The sequence below is a fragment of the Lissotriton vulgaris genome, chromosome 11 (genome assembly GCF_964263255.1).
Source record: "Lissotriton vulgaris chromosome 11, aLisVul1.2, whole genome shotgun sequence".
Classification (NCBI taxonomy): Eukaryota; Metazoa; Chordata; class Amphibia; order Caudata; family Salamandridae; genus Lissotriton; species Lissotriton vulgaris.
Genome location: NC_141699.1, coordinates 61,676,664 through 61,700,590, shown reverse-complemented (window position 1 = coordinate 61,700,590; position 23,927 = coordinate 61,676,664).

Genomic DNA, 23,927 nt, shown 5'->3' with positions numbered 1-23,927 from the left:
CCCCAGGCCTCCCAATAAAAATGGTACCTCTCTTGTGTGGGTGGGCTAAGTACCCGTGACAAGCAAGGGCCCAAAACATATTGCGGAGACATCAAATTTACCTATCACAAAACAACCTGGTTTTGCCTGGGGGGGGCACCTTGGTTTTTGGCCCCAGGCTTGGCGGTCAGCTAGAGAAACCTACCAAATCCACATATTTCTGAAAACTGGACACCCTGGGAAGTCCAGGGATGTATGGCATGCGTAGATCCCCCAATGTTTTCCTATCCAGAATCCCCTGTAAACCTCAAATTAAGCTGAAAAAAATCACTTTTTCCATACATTTTTGTGTGGAATTCACAGTGCCAGCACAAATATCCGCCACTCAGCATTCCCCTTGGTCTCCTTAGTAAAATTATACCTCATTTGTATGACTGTACAATGCAGAAACGATGCGGAAACGACTAAAAATGTACTTTTTAAAAAGAATTTGCTGTGCTGTACTCTTATTCCCTATGTTTTTGGCCCTTCCTAGTCATAGGCCCTTGGCCCACCCACACAGTGAGGTATCATTTCACCCGAGAGAAATAGGGGAATTCTGAGTGGTAGTACATTTGTGCCGGCAGGGTGATCTAAAAAAAAATAAGGGTAGGAAAAGTTATTTTTTTCAACTCAATTTGAGGTTTTCAGGGGATCCTGGGTAGGGAAAAATTGAGGGAGCCACCCAAGCCATACCACCCTGGATACCCCAGGGTGTCTTGTTTTCAGAAATATGTGGGTTTGGTAGGTTTCCCTAGATTGACGCTGAGCCCGGGGCAAAAATCTAGCTGAACCCTCTGGCAAAACCATGTTGTTTTGTGATAGGTAATTTTGATGTCTCCACAAAACGTTTTGGGCCATTGCCTGTCGCGGGTACTTGGCCCCCCCAAACGAGGTACCATTTTTATTGGGAGACGTGGGGGAACACTGGGTTGTAGGATATTTGTGTCTGCCCAGTGATCCCACAACTTTCCCACACAGAAATTTGAGAACAGTTTGAATTTTCTAGCTAAATTTGAGGTTTGAAGGGGATTCTGGGTAGAAAATCATTGGGGGATCCACACAAGCCATCCCTCCCTGGACATCTAGTTTTCAGAAAAATGTGGGTCTGATAAGTTTCCCTAGATGGCAACCTAGCACATGGCCAAAAACCCAGGTGACACTTCTTGCAAAACCAGGTTGTTTTGTAATAGGTATTTTTAATGTCTCCACAATATGCTCTGGGCCCTTGCCTGTCACAGGTACTTGGCCCACCCATATGAGTGAGGTACCATTGTTATACGGGGACCTGGGGGAATGCTGGGTGGTAGGGAATCTGTGTCAGCACAGTAATCCCACACGTTTCTCACACAGAAAGTATGAACAATATGTGATTTTTTCAGCTAAATTTGATATTTACAGGGGATTCTGGGTAGTAAAGAGATGGGAGGTCCACACAAGCCATACCTCCCTGGACGTCCCCCCGCACCCCGGGTGTCTAGTTTTCAGAAATGTATGGGTTTGATAGGTTTCCCTAAATGGCTGCCGATCCAGGGGCCAAAAACCCAAGTGACCCCGTGCAAAACCAGGTTGTTTTGTGGTAGGCAATCATGATGTCTCCGCAATATGTTTTGGGCTCTTGCCTAACGCGGGTACTTGGCCCACCCACACAAGTGAGGTACCATTTTTGTCAGGAGGCCTGTGTGAACCCTGGGTGGTAGGACATTTGTGTCAGTCCGGTGATCCCACAACTTTTGCATACAGTAATGTGAGAAATAAGTAATTCAGCAAAATTTGAGGTTTGCAGGGGATTTTGGGCAGAAAATCGCTGGGTTACATGTACGCCATGGTTAGAAATGGGATCCCTGGCTGGCCAGGGCTTGCGCCAAAGTCAGTCAGAGACCACCACTCCCAAGTCAGAGCAAGGGAGTTACACGCCAAGGTAACCCCTACTCGCCCTCTAGGTAACGTGGCGCGAGCAGCAAGGCTAAACTTGGAGGCGATATGAGTTAAGTATTTGCGCACGCACCCCAGCAACAACACCCAAGGCCCACCACAAAGGAAACTCCACACAAGGGTATATATAAAAATAGCCTTTTTATTACCAAAACACACTAGATAAAAACACACACTTTACAATGTGCCAGGGGCACAGGCAGAATTTACAGGGGATATGTACAAGACAGGGCCACCTGGACCACTGTCAGGAATCAGCACTTTTAGAAGTAACACTTTAAAAAATAGCACTTAGAATATAAATCACTGTAGTACAAAAATAGAACTTGTAACACAACCAGCCACTACTGGTACCAGGTGAGCACCACCTATGCAACCCTCACTATCTTAGGAGATTACACTAGGGACCTGGGCCTCGCTAGTACCACCTGCACTAGGGAGAAAACAACCACCTAAGTATTACAATACCTGTAGGGGTGTAAGAACATAACACATGATGCAATGCATAACATTCATTCAGAGGTGTAAGGGAGGAAAACACATGATGCATCACAATACATTCAGAGGTGTAAGCAAAATGAACAATTGCGCCAAACTCACGTAAGTCACCACCTGTGACTGTCCCTAGGCCCTCTGGCCTTGTTGGGGCTAGGACGCCCTGTGTCCAATGTCAGGGGGCCTAAACGTGGCAGTTGCCCACAAAGTGCTGGGCAACTGGTGCAACAATGGTTGAGCCTTCCAGGGCTCAAGAACGACAATGGGGCCAATGTGAGAGCCTTGCTGGGCTCTAAACAATTGACTGGGCCCTCAGGAGCTTCTCAGACTCCCAGTAAATAAATGGCCCCTGAGCCTCTCTGGGCTCCTAAACAACAATGCCCCCTTCTGGAGCCCTCGTGGCTCTGAGTAACCACTGAGCCTCTCTGGGCTCGAAAACAAGCATGCAGCCTGAGTGGAGCCTCTCGGGGATCAAGGGACCCTGCAATGCCCCCGGAGGTCGCGCTAATGAGAGGGGGCGGGGCGGACACCGGCAATGTGTCCCGATGCCCCCCTCTCCTCCTTCACAGCCCCAGCACTCACCGGGTTCTCCTGCGGCGGGCGGCTGCTTAACGAGAGCTCCCGCTCCTCGGGGCTCCCTGCACACTTCTCCCCTCTCTCTCTCCTGGGCTCTCCCTCGCTTTGGGAGCCTGGGAGGGGGAAACGGAAAGACGCCGGCTTCTCCCCTCACCGGAGTGCGGGGTGGCCTCCCGTCCGCTTCCGGTTGCTTCTCTGTCCTGTCCCCGGTCTGCCTGACTTCCGGGTCGCGGCTGCGGGGGCGGGACTTCCGGTCGGCCCGCTCTTCGATTGGCCGGCCGGCAGGAACACTTCCGGGTCATCGCGGGCAGCGCGGCGGCCCGTCTCCGGCGCTTCTAGGCGGGGGGTGAGTTAACTGAGGAGTGGGCTCCCTCGAGGTAAACTTAAAATTGTCGGCAAGGTCCCTGGCAGGGTGGGCACCTGCCAGGGGACAAAATACTCAAAATAAGCGAGGTGGCACTCGCTTGGGGCGGACAATGCCGGGTGGGCACCGGCCTCTGCAGACAAAGCGCTCCCAGCGCTAGAGGGGTGACCACAGCGCTCCCAAGCGCTGCAAGCAAAATAAAGCGCTCTTAAGCGCTAAAAAGCAATCAAAAGCGCTCCCAGGCGCTAGGGGCCAACAAGCCCAGCAAAAGTCCTTTCAAGGGGCAGGGGGGCAAGGCTGGGCCCAGAGCCAGCACACTGGGTCTCCAGGCAGGGAGACACCCCAAGTGGCGGTCCTCTGGCCCAGCAGCAGCAACAGCAGCCCCCTCAGGATCCTGGAACAAGAACAACTTTTGTGGGGACACAGCCCCATTTTTATACACCAAATCCTTTGTTCTGACACAGGGTGGGGGGCAGACCCAGTCGCAGCTGGTCCTTGAGTACCCTTGATGGCCCAACCACCCATTTCTTTCACTGGCAGGGCTAGGGTCATCAGTCACACCACAGGGGGGCGGAGCCAGCATTGTCTGGGGATAACCCAGCCTCTTTCAGGCCACAGGTACACTCCTCCCCAGCCATCAGCATGCTAATCTCCCACTCACCACCGGGCAGACCCATCCAGCCTTCCTGAAGCCAGGCTCACCAGCCTGCTCCAGCCAATCACACGCCAGGCATATTTTACACTAATATGCCAACTCCTGGAAATGGCATTTCTACATATGACACACTGATGCAACACACACCATTGCAAAGCATTCACTCTCACGAGTTCGCACATATCAGATTCGAACCTGTACACCCCACGCATCAGGAACTAGCAGGGACACATACATTCCCCATGCATTCCTATGGGAGGGCAGGCCTATCTCATCACATGCACTCAGAGTGCGCACGCACTTTCCACTGGGACACAGTGAAAGTGCGCAGAACCCAAAAATCACCATCACCAGGTCACCTATTACAGCAAAAAGTCTAGGGGTGAACCTGCCATAAGGGCCAAGTCCAACAGCCATACCTCCCTGGACTTCCCCGGGTGTCTAGTTTAAAGAAATGTATGGGTTGGTAGGTTTTCCGAGATGGCCGCCGAGCCCATGGCCAAAAACCCAGGTGAACTCCCTTGCAAAACCAGGTTGTTTTGTGATAGGTGTTTTTGATGTCTCTACAATACATTTTGGGCCCTTGCTTGTCATGGGTGATTGGCCCACCCACAGAAATGAGGTACCATTTTTTATTGGGAGGCCTGGGGGAATGCTGGGTGGTAGGAAATTTGTGGCAGCCTGTTAATCCCACACAGAAATGTGAAAACTATGTGATTTTTTTAGCTACATTTGAGGTTTGCAGGGGATTCTGGGTAGCAAAGCTTTGGGGGTCCACTTAAGCCATACCTAGCTGGATTCCCCCAGGTGTGTAGTTTTTTTTAAATGTGTGAGTTTAGAAGGTTTCCCTAGATAGCTGCTGAGCGAGGGCCAAAAGCCCAGGTGAGCCTCTTTGCAAAACCAGGTTGTTTTGTGTTACGGTACAACCAATGCAAACGAACCATCAAACCAAGGGAAGGACATACTGTAAACTGTGAAACCTGTGAGAGAAAAAAGAAAACAAAAGAGTTGAGGAGAAGAAAACATCAAAAGGGTTACTGATAGAGGCGAAATACAAAATAAGTGGGAAAGAAGCTAACATATTATGGAACTAGAAGGGAACAAATGTAAAGGGAGAGGTTTGAGTTAGGAGAAGGGTGGAAACAACATGATAAGACCAAACATATGTAAAATCAACACAAACTATGCGAACTAGTGAATGAATCACAATAGTAGGTCATGAAAGTCATGGAGGGAAAGCTGACGAGGAGCTGGAGAGGTCCATTTCAGATGCTTGGCAGGAATTAAGGAAGCTCCGAAGGCGAACAGGATCCTCGTAGGTCGTCATTTTGTTGTTATGAGTGACTCTAAAAAGGCAAGGGTGGAAAAGGCCATATCTGGCGCCAATGGATCGGAGCTCCGGTCGCATATCCAGGAAAGCTTTTCGGCGGCTGGCTGTGGCTCTAGCGTAATCCTGCACGAAGAAGAGGGTAGAACCTGACCATGTGAGGCGAGGAGAAGCTCGGGCCGCCGACAAAACTTTAAGGAGATCAGTGTATTCCAGAAAGTACATAATGACACCTCGAGGTCTGGAAGAGGCAGAGGAAGATGAAGAAATGCGGCCGAGCCTATGTGCTCGTTGGATGTTAAGCGTGGTTCCCTCAGGTAAGTGGAGGAGCTTAGGCAGGAAAGATTTGAAAAAAGCAACGGGGTCATTCCCATCACAGTTCTCCGCCAGGCCGTAAATACGGAGGTTGTTGCGTCGATTGTGATTCTCAAGCTCCTCGACCTGCTTCTGGAGAGAGCAAATCTACGACTGCATGTGCGTCACCTTGGAGGATGATTCCTGGAGAGAAGATATGGAGTGTTCCACAGTCGTCACTCTTGCATCCATCTGTGACCAATTGTCGGTTAAGACCTGCAACTTAGAGTTGGTTTCCTCCATAAAAGGTCGAAGAGCACGTATCTCCTCCAACAGTAGCTCCATAGATACAGCTGAAGTGGAGCCTGACGATGATGGAGGGTCTTTTTTGAGGCGTTTCGACGTAACTTTTCCCGGAGCCTGAACAGGACTTTCTGTGTTGAACTGCGACATTTGAACGTCCAGGGCTTGAGATGCTCCCAGATGCGCCAATGCAGAAAAGACTTTGGAATTTTTGATGAAAACACGTCGTGGAGTTTTGGAAACACGTCCAATTGCGCTTCTCTCCATATGATGAAAGCTGTCAGCAAAAAGAAAGCAATAGAGAGACTAAAACCTGAGATAGTCCATGTCTGCTAGAGTCAATAGGGGAATGAAGGAGGGTTAATCAGCCAAAGCTTTGAAAAGCAAGGAGATCCGAAGGCAACTTTTCATAACCATTTAGGAGCTGGAAAAGTGCACATAGAGACATATAGCTGTATCCACTTGCGTAAGTGAGGAAATCTTTATGCTAGAAAATAGGGCGCAAAATGACCAAAAACTGAGAAGTGAAATGCTCGCATATGTTCATATGTTTAAAGAAAAAAGAAGAAATCCAACAGGAAAATTCCAGCATCGTGGTAAATAAGGACAGCCTGGAAAATATGCGCAGTCAGAAGGAGGCGCTGGTAGCAAGAAGAAAGAGGAGCTTTGTGTTGAAAACAGTCAGGGAGGACAAAATGGCCTCCGAGATCGCAATATTAGTGAATATTGCTCATGCAGGATAAGGCAGGCAGAGTAAAAACATTCGCACGGTAAAATTTGAGGAAATAAGCTCACCATGAGCATATGCAGGGGTCCAAAGCAGCAAGTGGAAGCAGAATTTACCAATGTGATGAGCGCGTCAGACGCGCGAGAGAAAAACAAAATGGCGGTCGCGGCTGACAGGGAGCCGCGGCCACTCGTAAATGCCGAGAACAAAGCTTGCGCGGGGCTGAAATCAGCTGCCGCTGGGTTCGCGATGTTCCCTTCACATTCCGGCAGGGAAAGCTTCTTCCCGCAAGTGGCCGGCACAGGTGAGAGAGGGTGAATCCCTCGGCTGAGTCGGAGCGCTCACATCAGAGCCGCCATCCGCATCGGGCACTAAGCCACGCCCCATACAAGAACATTCTAATGACATCACACACACAGGCTGAGCAGTAGGGAAGGAGAAGACCAGAATATAACACATACCATATGTGGACAAAAAGTTAGAGTGGCCTAAGCGCGATCTACACCAAATAGCCAAAAAAGGCCTAGCACAGGGGGAGGCTCAGCAGCAAAGGGGTTAAAAAATAAAAAAATAATACTATTAAATACATATAAACAACATAAAACATATATTATAATCTGGAGATAATTAATATACTATACCCACTCCAGTCTGTCCAGCAGTAGGTAAAGCATTGGATAATAGAAGGGAAAGATTAACTATTCCTACTCTATTCTGTGCATTAATAGGGAAAATGGTAGAATCAGTTGGGGTACTACTTACTATTCCCACCCAATTCAGTGCAACAGTAGGTAAATCAGTAGACTACAGAGAGATAAATTGTACTGTTCCCACACCAGGCACTGCAACAGTAGGGAAAGCATTGGACTGTGGAAGGGTTACAATTACTATTCACACTCCAGTCTGTGCAACAGTAGGGAAATTGGTAGACCCCGGAAGGGTAAAATTGACTATTCTCACTCCAGCCTGTGCAACAGTAGGGAAAGCATTGGACATCAAAAGGGTAAACAGTATTATTCTCACTCCAGTCTGTGCAACGGTAGGGAAAGTGTTGGGTTGTGAAGGGGTAAAATTTACTATTTACACTACAGTCTGTGCAACAGTAGGGAATGCATTGGATTCCGGATGAGTAAAACGTACTATTCCCACTCCAGTCTGTGCAACACTAGGAAAAACGTTGGACTCTGGAGTGTTAATATTTACTGTTCCCACTCTAGTCTGTGACCAGAGATGTTCACAGCCAGATTTACAGTAGGAGAGACCAAATTTGCACCTGTGCCTTCTACAAAATACATACTTTTTTTAATCTCAAAATAGGTTACTGGCACTTGATGGTAGCCACTTTGATGCAGTCTGCATATCACGATTCCTTTGCAAAGGGTACATTACCCTGGCATTAACTTGTTCTGTAAAATTATTTTCAAAAATCTTTCTTCCCCACCACTAAGATCATCCTATGCTCATCAGAGCTCCGTACATGCTCCAGATGCAGCTCTGATTTGAGCGCCCTGAAAGCTTTTCCATATTTATTATTAAAGAATACTCCTTAACGTGTGTGCATTGTTATGCTAAATTTAACTCTCACGCCTTTTATTCTTGAACTATCCCTGCTAATTTAATCTAAGGCCTGGGCTAAATATTTACTATGCCAGAGTAATCGGAGTAACTTCAGTAATTTACCATTACTCTTGTAATGCGAAATGGCGCAATTACGCCCGTTTGAGTAATTAAGAATAACTTGGGAGAAACAAATGTACTGCAGCAGCATTGGAGCAGTCAACTGAGATATAGAGAGGCTGCTGGCTGATGCTGTTTGTGTCCGCTACCATTTGTTGCTATTTCCTTTGCGTAAAATGCGCACTCAGGCTCATTTTGGGACCGGGTGCATTTCGTACTCAGAAAATGAGCCACATGTTGAATTGTGCTTCTCATGTAATTACACATAATTACCAGTCATTTTTCTGTCATTATTCTAGAGATAATTACACCTCTCTTTAACAACCAGAAGTTCTTTTATGTTTTTGCAATAGAGGGATGGGTTACAGTCAGAGTCATTTTACAAACATGAAGGAACGCATTAGACATTCAGTAAAAAGCAGGTTCAGTGTTAATGTTTCAGGAGACTCACATTATTGATCTGGTTTAGAGGAACATGATTTGTTAGAATAAATAGTATGTAACTTACAACTGTCCCGATGAAATCCCTACTGTGTCACAAGAGAGCAGGAATGTGTTGGAATAAAAATAATAACAATACTTCTATGCAGCACTCAGAGGGGTCTCTTGGTGCTTAGGGGATGCATGCCAGGATCGCCCAACTCCTGTGGGTCAGAGCACCAGCCCGTGACAGGGTAACTGAGCGACAGAAACCAGCACACAATGTTGTGAACTGTTTTCTTTATCAGACCCGGACACAATGTTGTGAACTGTTTTCTTTATCAGACCCGGACACAGTGTTGTGAACTGTTTTCTTTATCAGACCCGGACACAGTGTTGTGAACTGTTTTCTTTATCAGACCCGGACACAGTGTTGTGAACTGTTTTCTTTATCAGACCCGGACACAGTGTTGTGAACTGTTTTCTTTATAAGACCCGGACACAGTGTTGTGAACTGTTTTCTTTATCAGACCCGGACACAGTTTTATCAGACCCGGACACAGTGTTGTGAACTGTTGCCTCTGTGTTGCTGTTCTCTCGTCTCTTTCTCTCCACATTAGGTTTGCTGCCGTCTTGGGGTTATTGTTGAAGTCCTGGCACTTTAAGAGTTGTCTTTTTGGGAGTTGATTGGTGCACCTCTAGTGGCACGTGCCTTTCACACTACTCCACAAGTAGGGAACCCCCGTGGTTACTGTAGGATTGTTCAGTGTGTGTTTACTTAAGGCTCAGAGGAAAGAAAGAATAGTCTTAACCCGCTGTCCTATCTACTAGGGCCTTTGAACCTTACTGCACGCCGTACACAGAGTCTCAGCCATGGGGTACAGCAAACCACTGGCGGAGATAGGGTGGGGGCGGGAGGGCGTCCGCCCACGGCGGCATTGGTTTTGGGGCGGCGGCCTCCTCCTCCCATAGGGCTAGCTATGCCACTGCAGCAGACTCTGCCATTGACAACACTGCATGCCCAGGGTGCCAGTCTGTGGGTTGTCTCTTTGTGCACCCGCGCTTGTCACTCCGTGTACAAGCATTACGAGAAAGAACAGATTCATTTCAATTAGACCAGGCTATTGATATGCCATGGGTAGTTACTCCATGAAGTTCCCTCTCACATTTGCTTGGTTTTGTGCCCACGAGAACACTATGGTGTGCTCCATTTCACGCTTTGTTCTGTGTGCCGCTGTGATCGTTGTATATCCTTGTACAGTGCACTCACTGCGTGTGTGCACATTCATATTACCCGACTGCTGAGAGATTTGCATGTGCCCTGCCCTGCCTGCGCCTTGTCCTGAGCGCAGAGCGCCGTTTTCGCACCGCTTCCCCATCAGCACACTTCACTGTGCACTGTGTAGCATTTTTATCCCATGTGTAACAGGAATACACAGCGTCATCCTCGGGCAGAGCGCCCTCAATCTTGAAGTACCCCTCGTTGGCGGCTTCATCTTTGGACCCTGAGAACCGCTCTGGGACCCCCTCTCCTCTGGTCAGACCTTTGGTTGTGCAATATCTCAGAATGAACCCGGGGGCTCTGCCAGCTTTCTGCTGAACCCAGAGTACACAAAAGTCTTTAAACTGCCCTTCGGTCATGACACACTTCAGGGTAATGGGGTCTCCAGGCGCGACCGCTGCTGAGGGGTCCTGGGTCAGCACGGGCAGTGCCAGGGCACCTGTGAAGAAGAGACACAGAGGTCATTGGTGCATCCCTTGAACACACTTTGTCCACCTGCCCCCAGCCTTGCTCCCCAGATGCCCAGTGTCCCATTAGACATGATCTGATTGGCTGAACAGGGCTGAGAAGTCCCATTGGAATACATCTGGACATTACACCTGGACAGGGGGTGGCCCTTACCTCTCCCTCTGTTGTTTCTGTATTACTAACAAAAAAGAAAAAAAACACATCAACAACAATGGTACGAGGCCCGGGACCTTACATGTGGCAGTGAGGAAGACCCCCAGTGCTAATGACGTCAGTGGGGCCATGGCTTCACTTCAGAGGTCCCTCTGTGTCCCGGATCAGTGGTCTCTGCCCTGACTCGTGTCTGCAGCTCTTATCTTCAGCCTCCGCAGCAGCTGAATGCAAATCAAGGACAGCCCCTCGGAAAGAGATTGGGCAGTACAGGTGCACGTGACGGTAAAGATGGAGGAAGTACCCCGACCCCTCCCCCACCCCCCTTCCCCCGGGCCCCATGGGGGAGAGATAGAGGCAAAGATGCTGAGTCCAGACCCTCCGAAAAGACGAGGCACTCCCACCCCCACCCCTCTGTGGAGCCACAGTATCAACCCCCTGCAGGGACACGAGGAGGCAGAACCACACCTACCTCTCAGAGAGAGATGAGGCAGGACCAGCCCCTCCCCAGGATACAGGTGGCACCAGCACAACCTCTCAGACAGGTGAAGGCAGTACTAGGCCCATCCTTAAAGGAAGAACCACATTTACCTCTCAGGGATAACGGCAGTACGAGCCCTGCTGCTCAGGGATAAAAGGAGACAGTACTAGCCCCCCTCCCCAGGATACAGGTGGTACCAGCACAACCCCTCAGAAGTAGATAACTGCAGTACCAGGCCGACTCACCAGACATAGATGGAGGCAGTACCAGCCCTGCTTCTCAGGGATTGACGGAGGAAGGACTAGCCCGCCGTCTCAAGTTATAAACGAAGGCAGTAACAGTCCTATCCTTAAAGATAAATGGAGGCAGTACCAGCCCCCTCCCCAGGATAAGCTACTGTTAGACCCTCTCATATACCAAAACTTGGCACCTGCAGCAATGGTTCTTGATTGGGTGACAGGGCTCTGTATATGCACTCACACCATGTGTGCTATGCTCTTTGAAGCTACTATGAGACATGTCTTCGTATACGGAACTTTGATAACTCATAATTTGAAGAATGATTTAATTTGAATTAAGACTGTATCCAATGACAGTCCATGAGTCTATCAGAACCCACTTCATTGAGTAGGTGAGATAAGGAGCTGGGACGAGATTCCGGTGGCATTTATGCTCTTTACAATGTGCCTGCCTGTCTCTTCTTTTGTCCGTCCCTTCGAAACCTTAAAGCGTCTCATTCAACGCACCCAAAGCTGTCTGTCATCCACCAGAGGCAGAGGCCATAAGGCCAATTTCGGTCACTTTCTGGATTGTTTAGTTACATTCGTCGGCTAATCAGATTAAGCAAGAGGAGGGGAGAGGATATGGTCCGTCGGCTAGACTGCCGACTTTGGTGCTGGAGACCAGGGTTCGAGCCTCGGGGTCGCGTCCACATTTTGTGATTCTGGGCATAGTCAACTCAGGGCTACATAACATTCCCCCGCCCCACATACCCAAACCCGCAAAGGAAACACAGACAAATAGAGTTTGGGTACAAAAATTGCTGCAGGATTTATTTACATACAACATATGTAAAGATGGTGGGTTAGCTTACGGGCGATCCAGGACAGGCCGCATTCTCGCCACCTGTCCGCCTGTTTGAGCCAAACAGCACAGTGGCGAACCACCCAACTGCTGTAGAATATAATTAATACTGACACACCCATTTGCTGGGCGTGCCTAGGCAAACCCCCGGCTGCACAGGCCCACAACCGCCCGAAGGACTACTGGGGTGCCGACACGGATTCCTGCACCTCCCATGAGGTTACAGGTTAGGCTCTGGCACCCCTATGTGCCCACTGAAGTACATCATTTGCACCTCTCTTCTTCCGGATCGCCCCGTAACTCCGCCTGCAACGAAAAACAAGACACATTAAAACACCCCCCCAGCCCCTACTCATGACACTCTGGGTAAGAGGACGGGAGGGAAAAGAGTGTCCCGCAAGATCGTACGGCGTCCGGGCGGCAAAGAGGCTTAGGATAGGGGCACCACAGCATAAGTACCCCTGAAGCCCCTCCCCGCCGCCCGGACGAGATTCTCGGCAAGCCGCCTCCTCCAACCGGTGAGGCGGATGTGCCGGACAGGCAAGTGGGGGCGGGACCGCCCTCCTTGACTAGGTACCCGCCCTCTTGATGGCCACTGCGTGGCCTCGGGCAGGCGCATAGTCAACTCAGGGCTACATAACATTCCCCCGCCCCACATACCCAAACCCGCAAAGGAAACACAGACAAATAGAGTTTGGGTACAAAAATTGCTGCAGGATTTATTTACATACAACAGATGTAAAGATGGTGGGTTAGCTTACGGGCGATCCAGGACAGGCCGCATTCTCGCCACCTGTCCGCCTGTTTGAGCCAAACAGCACAGTGGCGAACCACCCAACTGCTGTAGAATATAATTAATACTGACACACCCATTTGCTGGGCGTGCCTAGGCAAACCCCCGGCTGCACAGGCCCACAACCGCCCGAAGGACTACTGGGGTGCCGACACGGATTCCTGCACCTCCCATGAGGTTACAGGTTAGGCTCTGGCACCCCTATGTGCCCACTGAAGTACATCATTTGCACCTCTCTTCTTCCGGATCGCCCCGTAACTCCGCCACAGCCTGTGCGGTGGTCACCGCTGCCGCACAGGCCCCCCACCATTGTTACTTATTCTACCTGCAACCTCTGCTCGTGAGTTTTTATTTCAAGTCCAGCAGAAAGAGGTATAAGCCAACATGCGAGAGGAGAACACCATCCTCCTCAAAGTACCCCATGACCTTTTCATGAATCACGTCATGGTAAGAAAAACAGCCCACTGTGCTGCGAAACTTTGTCATGGCCGCATATATGCGCCTTCCTGCTCTCACTATAGCCTCGCTGGACTTAGCGCCCCGCCAGTGTCTTCTAGGCACTGTTTCAGACCACCAGACTTCGCATTCGCGCAACATGCTGCCAATGATACCCAGGTCTGTCTACAAGCAGCCGGTATCCCCTGCCCCCCTTGGGTTTTAGGCTGGGAGCGGCTACCGACAAGATATTGTTTAAGTTAGTTTGGCAGGGAGCCCCCAAGGCTGACCTGTGCAGGGGCATGTATGGGAAGTAACAGCCACCACGACACCAAAGTGCCTAACCCCCCGGGAACAGTCCCACTGCCCCATGAAGGAAGACTATCCCAGGCCAGAGACCAGGTGATGGGAAAGGGCCCCCCCTGCAGAGACTCTCCCCCAGAAAACAGGCGCAGTCACAGGAAATAATCAACTACAAGATTACGCGTAAGCGACTAATCCTCCCCAGGATACAGAGTCTATTGCAGTGCGCAAAGCATATTTTGGAATGACTAGCGCAAAGGTCTTACAGGAGGCAAACTGGAAGCCACGGGGACAGCCGCGAACACTTGCCCCCCCGGATCCTGCCTGAAATCCTAAAAGACTTCTCGGGCCCACCCCAAACCATTATTGGCAGTCCGTACTCTGGCTGTGGAAGCCACAGCTATTCTCTGTAAAACTGAATAGAGTGTTACACTGACGGCAGCAGACTGCGGGTGAGCTGCCAGCGGGCCCCCGAGCCTCGGAAAAGAAGGCAGGAGATCCAAAAGGAGGGGGGGGGGGGGAGACTAAACGAATGACCCTCCCAAGCATGGCAGACCACACATGTGCCTTAATCGAGGGTACCAAGTACTATTTCTCAGTTACGAGTTGTTGCCAATCATGCAGTGCTCCCTATAAACCTGTGATTGGTACTCATTGTTGCATGCCGGGCCACATCTAAACACCCTTCTTTTGACCCTAGTTTAAGATTAAACACTCTGAAAAACTCCAACGTGTACAGGTCAGAAGTAGCCTGAGATGTCCACCCCACTAAAATCGTCTGGCCTAAAAGAACATGTGTAACAGACGCTTAGGTGGAAAGAGGAGTATTTCGCAAGAGGAGCCAAGGAGGGAGGAGTCTAATGTCGATCCACTCAGCTATACGGGTGACACTAAATCACAGCCTGGGCTATCAAACAATTAAACCCCAGGACATTCAAATAAAGACAATCCTCCCGCTTAACTTACTGTAGTAAACAAGAGGACCCATACATGGCAGACGACGTCTGCGAATATGAAAGTGGCGTAACCAGTCTATAGGTTTGTGACATGGCATAAGAATATTAGACTCCAGCACAACGCCGCATGTTAGCAATGGACTAACCGAGACCGGCCGTTGTGCCTACCCATTAGGCTGACCTCTTCGTGGTGAATGGGGGCAAGGAACGTGAGTGCTTTGAAAAATCATAAACATAGAAGGATACTGGATTTTCTTTGCAGAATATCTGCGTGTCAGATACATGTCAAACCATCAAAATAAAGTAGACGTGCCATGCCTAGACGTCCGGATACTAAGTAACGGGTCCCGAAAAGCAGCACTATCACACGCTGCGTTTTCCCTTGGTTACTTTGGGCTGGACTCGCAAGGATTGGGTGCGAGTTATCTGAGAATAGGGCCAAGGGAGGGTCATAGGCAGCGCTAAGAGGAAGAATATGGGCCCCCAGGAAGGAGGTGGGATGATAAAAATGCAGCCAGGTCACTTCAGCGGAGGAGGAATCAAGTGTCCTAGGAACCCCTACACCTGCTGCAACTACGCTCTCGATTATGCCCGTCTCAGGGAGGGAGCGTCTTCGACAATGAACAGGTGAAGGGTCTTATTCCAAATACCTGTCCAGCATCCTGCTGTAATATTCTTGGACCAGTTCTATCACATGCTATGCCGATGACAACTGCCACCCACAACGTAGAGATCACCACCTGCAATGCTGATCTATGGCTTGATCAGGGAGTGCCAATGCTAGAATAGAGACCAGTGTCAGCACCACTTCCCGCATTTACAAGGGCCAAAAGCAGTCATAGAAACTCTATTGCTGGTACGGATGAGCAGGACAAACTAGGGTCTCATCTGCAACTCATGCTAAAACCCAAAGGAGAGTCCCAAACAAAATTGGACCGAAATTGGGACCAGTGACACCACCACATCCCGAATTTACAAGGGGCAAAAACAGTCGGTCAACCTCTATTGCTAGTACGGATGAGCAGGACAAACTAGGGTCTCATCCGCAACTCACCTTATAACACGATACCCTTGAACAGGATGTTGCACATTCAAAGCCGAATTCCCACTGAGCCGTGCTCCAAAACATATGAACACACCGTTGAACAATTATCTGCCTAGTGAGGCTCCCGTTAACACTAAAGTGTCTTATGATATTCACGTATGAATAAGTCCCATAAACCAGTGGATCTGCATTAATGCCAGGGAAGTGGCATCTATAATATTGGCACCTGTGTTAATCAGCTAAATTAATAGCCACTGAATGCGGTTTACTTGGGGAATCATTGCATGAAGTGACCCGAAATCCGGCCACAGAATTACCGAATAAATACCCTAAATAAATTTAAAGGTAATTTAAACATCTTCAGGCAAACATTCAGGGGTGAGAACCACGTATTACAAACAGTAGAGGTACCAGCTGTGTAGTCATAATCATTAAGAATCATCAGGTGTACGACAGTCCGGGAAATAGAACATGCCCGTTTGCAAAACAGCACTCGAGGGCAAGAACGATGATATCCTGCAGTGCTGAAATATGACAGTCTATGAGAAAACGTGGAAAGGACACACAAAATTCCAGCGTGTGCGGTGAAACTGAAACCGAGAGACTGTTCCCCCTGGTGGCCAACACGCCCCACTGCCCAAGCAAAAGGCCGAGCGAAACAATTGCTAACGCATCCAAGACCAAATTATGCCCAGCAATTGCCAAAGTGCGGTGTTGCTGTAAGGCACGAGAACCAAAAACCCCAGCAGGCAAAGGGGTGGCCAGGACATCCAGCGAAAACGTCTCTCCGCTCCCGACGGTGCCCGGCCTAAAGGCATGTACAAGCACCCTTGTTCTGTGTACCATGGCCTGGAGGGCGGCTGTGTAGAACCATGTGTACACTGCCCGACAGGGGGGATTAGGGGTGGTGGGTGGAAGGCGACTCCACAAGACTGCCACAGAAAAACGTGCATGCCAAAACACAATCAAAAGCCAACATGCCTGTGCCCCACAAATAATTAGCCCTGAAGCCAGATGGCGCATCCTTACGCGGACATCTCGCACATAATTGCCTTTTAAAATGGCCGGACATGTACGCCATTACCCGCGTGCCCCGGACATGGTGAAACGTACTTCCCATGCCAGTGGTGGCAAGTTGACGCCATTACCCACGTGCGCCGGACAAAGTAAGAGATACCGCCCAAGGAAATGGCCGGCTGCCCAGGAGCATGGAGTCTATCTTTCCAACAGACTGTAAAGATGTCTTTATCCTCTGATCGATATGTCACTGAGGCATACATGGAAAATAGTGTAGTCGAGATCCGCCTACAACCTGTTTAGAACCAGCGCAAGGACCACACGAAATCATCGCATTTCAGAATGCCATCCTCTACCATACCGGAAAAGAACAAAGCCGGAAATGAATAAGGCTGCCGAGGACAATAGTGCATCACTCCCCGCATGCTTACACAACCCTTGACCCTCGGACACCTGGAGCGAAACTCCCCCTCTAGCTCCAGCCACATTTTCTCTACCGCGCCAAAGGCACCACTGAGAAAACATGGTAGTTCGCACTTTAGCACGTTTCCAATTCATCATCACAAACAATATGCAGGTATATATCTGAACCATGGAGACAATGATCAGCACACACCGTTGGTTCATATCCTTTTTAAACTACTTTCCTGCAAAATGTTAAAGCATTTCAAGGGTTGTCAAAACGCATTGCGATTGCGACCCCACGATTTCTAGATGCTCTAGATACCACCACAGATGTCACTAATACCTCAAGTAGTGTGACATATGCCACAGAAACATGTCCACTAAACCTTCTCCTCAGGTATCGTTACTGCTAATGTGACGCTCGGACCCCGCGGGAAAGTCTGCGCTAGAACGTAGTGAGCGTCGCCACTGCAGAAGGACCAAACTCCAGCGCTGGCCCGGCGCCGAATACACATGTGTAGTCGCCCAGGGTCACATGAACGCACCATGGGAGGACAATGCGAAGCCTCCGACCCGCCTCCCGACATAGGGACCCTGGCTGACGCCTCGGAGGCAGGGGGGTGGGGGAGAAATGAAGGACATGGTTCGAGTGAACGAAGGGGCTGGCCCCACCACCCCCCGACACACACCGCAGAAAACGCGAGGACGAGCTATACACCAGCGCGCCGACAAAAGCAGATTTTCTTAACCGAGCGGTGTTCTATTATACCACGAAAAATATACAGCCAAGCCTCCCGAACGGACATAGGGGTGGGAGCTAGGTGCATGGTTGCTGGCAACGAACCCCGAGACAGGTGGTGCCGCCGACTGGACCCACTCCACCAAACCCAAATTGAGCCGCCCGATGCTAGCGTTGCTGACAGGATGGGCCTGGGGCAGGGCAGAGAACAGCAAGGCGCGTAGCCATACAAAACCGTGGCGACGGAATGTTGAAAGATGCAAAGCGTAGCCTTTTGCTATCAATACTAATTGACCTAATTTTGGTGTCAATTGGGGTACATCTGCCCGCCCCCGCCCGGAAGCCAAAGCCGAAAACACAAAACTGCACTGCGACCGGAAAATGAGCCCGTCGGGCCCCTATGCTGTTACTGTGCACAATACCTCCGTCAGACATAACTGACCCCCTAACGAGGAACTTATGTAACCCTTGCTTGGACAAAAATGTCTCGGACAGATGAGAGAAAAAAAAAACCCCCACAAGCGCCGCCTCACCGTCGAAAGCCTTATACATTTGCAAGGCAGTCTCAAAACATCACACTGGTAGGCACAAGAAAGGGACGGCAGCAACTCGAAATAGAACCTTGACGGTATTAAACATTAACTCCTAAACAGTGAATTCACACTAATACCCGGACGTAAGGATATCCCGCTAGACAGCAACACTTAGTGGTTTCCGACAGAAGGCATAGAGTAGCGGTGGACACTAGGACAGCAATTGCATTAGTAATCGCACCCCCAATCAACCAGAGAAAGAAAGGATATCTGTGCCCTGAGGCACCGAATGCGGCACCGTGAAACCAAAACATATCATAAAACCAACAATCACGCATGATTATGGCAAGCCGCACAAACATCTTGGCCCTAAAACCGAGAAAGCGCAAGAAACCTAGCGTTCATGCAAGCAAAACCCTCTCAGCCCCGATTCCATGAGATGGGGGCCACGGCCACTGGTCAGCTCAGCAGCACTGGTAAATATGGGGACAACACACTCATCTCTCCGCAGGCCCCAGTCACAAGTGCCGCCCCACTCCGGGGCCCAAATTAAGCCTTCTTGATCCCGTAGTCAGAAGCGATCAAAAGGAAACACTTTGCATGAACGATCGTATTCCTTGATAATGCAAAATGCACGGTACGTGCATAATGATGAAGCGGGTAAAAAATGGCTCATCCTTCACATCTCCCCCCCATCAACATGAGTACATCCATAACGAGTCTTGGCCTTCGCCTGAAAGCCCGCGCACCACCAAGCATGCACTATCCCTTTGCCATAATCCTCACAAAAAGAAACCAAGCAGCACGAGGATACGAACCTCCGACTCCGAAGAGACTGGTGCCTAAAACCGGATCCTTTGACCGCTCGGGCCACGCGCCCACCTGTAAATAACTGTACACATTAGAATACCACACACCGCGCCATACTTGAGGGCACTGCGCACAAGCACGAGGTCGCGAGAAAGCATCCAGCTCAGGCCCCAGGTAGGAGCAATCAGAAGCGCCAGATGCACAGAGCATGACTAAGCGTACACACGAAAAACACGCTTACCCTACCCTTCGGCCACAGCCCCGATGATCGTAGAGGGTCGGCATCGGACTCCCGGGAGAACCATTACCCCACGGACAGTGCCACCACGCGGGGCTCCCCGGACCAGCCCGCACCCCCAAAGAGAATGCGAGGAAACTCAGCCGACGAGGAAGGGGGACGGACGAGGCGAAGGAGGTAGAGAGAAATACACAACATTACACACCCACGCACAACCCGGGAAAGGTTCGACCCGCCAAAATGCAATATTAGTAAATCCTACAATTGCCGCCACAATACCACACAAACATGGCCACTCCAGCGCCGGAGAGATCACACAAAAGACGCCCAAACCTTTAGAGAAAACGGGACTCGGTATAGCAAATACAGCGGGGCCCGACAAGAACAGGCCGGGCCCGCGCTGACCGGAGGACAAAGACTGGAAGGAAAACCGGACGTCCCCCCCCACAGCAGCCCGCTCTAGCGGGCCGCCTCGCCAGGCTCCCACCTCGCATGGAGGGAGCAGGCGGCTACAGTAAGGGGGGGGGGGGGAGGGTAGGCCCAAGGCCTCGCTCACCTCAGCACGACGAGGTAGTCACAAAAGAGTGTCCCGCAAGATCGTACGGCGTCCGGGTGGCAAAGAGGCTTAGGATAGGGGCACCACAGCATAAGTACCCCTGAAGCCCCTCCCCGCCGCCCGGACGAGATTCTCGGCAAGCCGCCTCCTCCAACCGGTGAGGCGGATGTGCCGGACAGGCAAGTGGGGGCGGGACCGCCCTCCTTGACTAGGTACCCGCCCTCTTGATGGCCACTGCGTGGCCTCGGGCAGGCGCAAATCACTTAATCTCCCTTTGCCTGAATGTGTAATGTAAATACGGTGCTGTGTAAAGAGCTCCAATACCTTCGGGTCTAATTCGCGCTTCATAAATATGAGGTGGAAAAAAAGCGCATACTGGACTGAAGGAGGCACACACTGGAGCGCTAGATACAGGCGTGCTAGAGGCACACACTTGTCTGCTAGAGGCATGGATTGCAAGAAGCACACACTGGACTGCTAAGGCACACTCTAGCAGTCTAGAGGTACACACCGGGCTGCTAGAGACACAAACTAGACTGCTAGAGGCACATATTAGACTGCTAGAGGCACACACAGGGCTGCTAGATGCATACACTGGAGTGCTGGAACCACACACTGGTGTGCTAGAAGCATGGGCTGCTAGAAGCACACGCTGGACTGCTAAGGCACACTCTAGCTGCTAGAGGCACATGCTGGGCTGCTTGAGACACACTCTAGACTGCTAGAGACACACTCTAGACTGCCAGAGGCACGTTCTGGTCTGCTAGTGTATGGGTAGGGTTGGCTCTGTTTACAGAGAAAGATGCAGCCAGTTCATGTGTGGAGTTCTGGAGGGGGCTCGAAGCTAAAGCTCGAATGTGGCTTTGGGCCCTATCCTCTGTATTTGTTTCAATATAAAAATCTGCCCTGAGGGTGAGGCTACGTGGCTGGATTGCCCTCTATATCCAAAACGAGTCTGTGATTCTGAAATGAGTGTGAGTAAGTCACCTTCACCACAAAACGTCTTGCAGGAAACTCTAGGATCTGAGCCATCCAAAAGAGAGAGGAGAGACGGCCTAACAGGGGAATCAGTTTAGGATCCTGGCCTTGGCTCAACATCTTGTGTTTCTGGGCAACCTCCCCATGCCTAAAAAATATATGCAATGCCCAGCTGTTATGCAAAACTTTTTTTTATCCATGTAATACACTCTAAAACCACTGGGTTATGTTCTCGCTATATTAAACTTCAAAAAGCTAGCAATCAATGACAAAGTTAAAAATACCCATTTGAAATGTGAAGCTTAGTGTTTGCTGCAGTGTGCAGCAGGATTCCTCTCTGTGAACAACCAAAGTATGATTTCATGTAAACTTGGAAATGAAGTTGGCCTGGGCAGAGGTAGCAAAGTTCTGCTACACAAGACTCAGGGAAGCGACCAAAAACTCTGCCACGTTATGCGGAGTTCCGCAAGCAGCAGAGTGCGTTAGCTCAGCATTCTTGTTGATTTTTTATCGCTGAGTGTTTGTCCTGGGCTGTAAAATCATAACGAACAGCAGCAGCTTTCTCAACGCGAACTGAAGGTTTCTCAACGCAAGGGGTAGAAACCAACAGCAACCACCCATGTTAAGAAATCTCGCTGAGAGGTGGTCTGGAGTAAGATTTTCCTCGCTCAAGTTCGCGAGCATGAGAAAGGAAAAAACGCTGCTCTGCTTCACGGAATTTTGCGAAGAACTCTGCAAACTCTGCGAGTGAAGCGGAATTTCATGCCCAGGTCTAAAATCAAGTGCACTCTTTAACCTCCATCTCTGTGCATACAAGATAAGATAAGGCCACTGATGTTCTCCCCTCCACCACGAGTCACCCATGCATTCTCTGCTTATCTCTCTCAACGTGCATAAACTACCTCCAAGCACCCTGTGCTTAATTTATCTGGAGTCTACTGCATTGTGTTCCACCCACGGCCAATGCCAGAGCAGGTAATTACAGTAGCAACACAACCATCACTCTCCTGCAAGTGTGACAATTCATACTATTCCAGGCCCCCAAAGCTATAAGAACGGGTTGGGTGGCAGGTATTAGTCATTGGTAAAGTACATTGAATTAAGGAACAACTGTTGCTGTGCTCAGTTCTAAATTGGACAAACATCACCACCATGTGGAAGTCTGTCATAACTCCCGGTGTTGACAATTAGGTGCCAGTGCCGAACACTGGAAATCCCCGGCTCAAATTTAGTACCGGCCAGCACCCTGTGCCTGATGCCGTATTCAGCAACCAGAGCTGAAGATGGAGCGAAAAGGCAGTTTTTGATGAACATGTGTTAGAAAATGGGGAGGCTGTGCATGATTAAAAACATCTGTTTAAGAATGGGAGGTGGGGAGCAGTATATGGTAAAATGTGTTGTAAAACTGTACCATATTAGCATCTTTTTTATTTTTATTTTATTAATGTTCACAGCTTGAGAACGCCTCAGACACTCCTTGCTGTGGTCGGCGCCTCTCCCTTTTCTTGGTTGCTCTGCGCAATGGTCGGGTCTCACCGGTGCTGGGCACCAGCAGTTTTTTAAAGGGGTGCTCAAAACAGGTCTCTTTCGGGCTCTGTTTTGTGCCCTGGCGCAGGCGTCTGTTTTTTTTCACTAGTGGAGAAGTTACGTCATGACGTCATGCCAGGTGAATGTTGTAGGGGAAGAGAAATCCTTTAATGAGTGTCATTTTCTCTCCAGATTTACCTTCTCTTTTTGAAACTCAGGACCAGCAACATTGTCGTGGTGTCACCAGGGCTTTAAGTGGGAGCTTTTTCAATATTATATACAAGCCATAGTTGCTGCTTATTTTTCTTATGCAACAACCATTGACAAAGCCAATAGTCCTGATGTGTTGTAGGTATGATGTTACTTGTTTTATCGTATATCTGGATGCAATGACAGAAGTAGCAATATACCAGTCGGGTGGCATAATATGCTAAGAACAGATTTTTAATTTACGTGTTTTTAAGCCACAGCCTTGATTACATTGGCCGCGCCCCTTTGAGACACCCACCTTTTTTCATCCCACTTAAAGCCCTGAGGGCAACATATATCAGAGCTGTTTATGGGTCCTCGTTCAGCTCTGGGTCCTCATGCCTGAACCAGGTGCTTCCTGCCTGGCTGTGTTTACAGAATCTGCTCAATCAGTGGCAGGGACCAGGGTTAGTTCTCATGAAACCACGCAGCATCCTCCTGACATCTCAGACTGTCTCCAGGGCATGCTCTTCGGAGCAGGGCTGTCAAGCAAGACGTCTGCAGCATTGTGCTCTGAACATTTAGAAAACACTTATCTGACAGCACCGTCTGGAGTCGACAAGTAGACAAAGCAACTGATTTATTACCGGAAAACATTAATTCAAGTACATACCTAGGGCCTTATTTATGAAGGCCTTGCGTCAGTTTTGCGCTGCCGGTGCGTCACTTTTTGTGACGCACCAGCGGTGTAAAAAATGCGCCTCGTTGCGCCATATTTAAAAAGTGACGCATTTAGGTAGATGCGTCACTTTTTAAACCCCTGCGCCACATTATACCTGCGTCAGGTATAATGTATGCAGAGGGGGCGTTCCCCCGCGAAAAGTCTCGTAATAGTGACGCAGTGAAATCTATGAGATTTCACTGCGTCACTTTTAGAACGCTGTTGCGTCAAAATCTTGCGCCTGCCTCACAGCAGGCGAACGACTGACGCAAGCTCTTTCACATGGGGCTTTCCGCATGTGAAAGGACGCATTGCTGGAGTTGCGTCACTTTTGTGACACACTCCAGTAATGCGTCACTTTTGCGCTTACAGATACGTCAGAAATACTAACGTATCTGTAACTCCTTGCGACATGATGCGTCATACA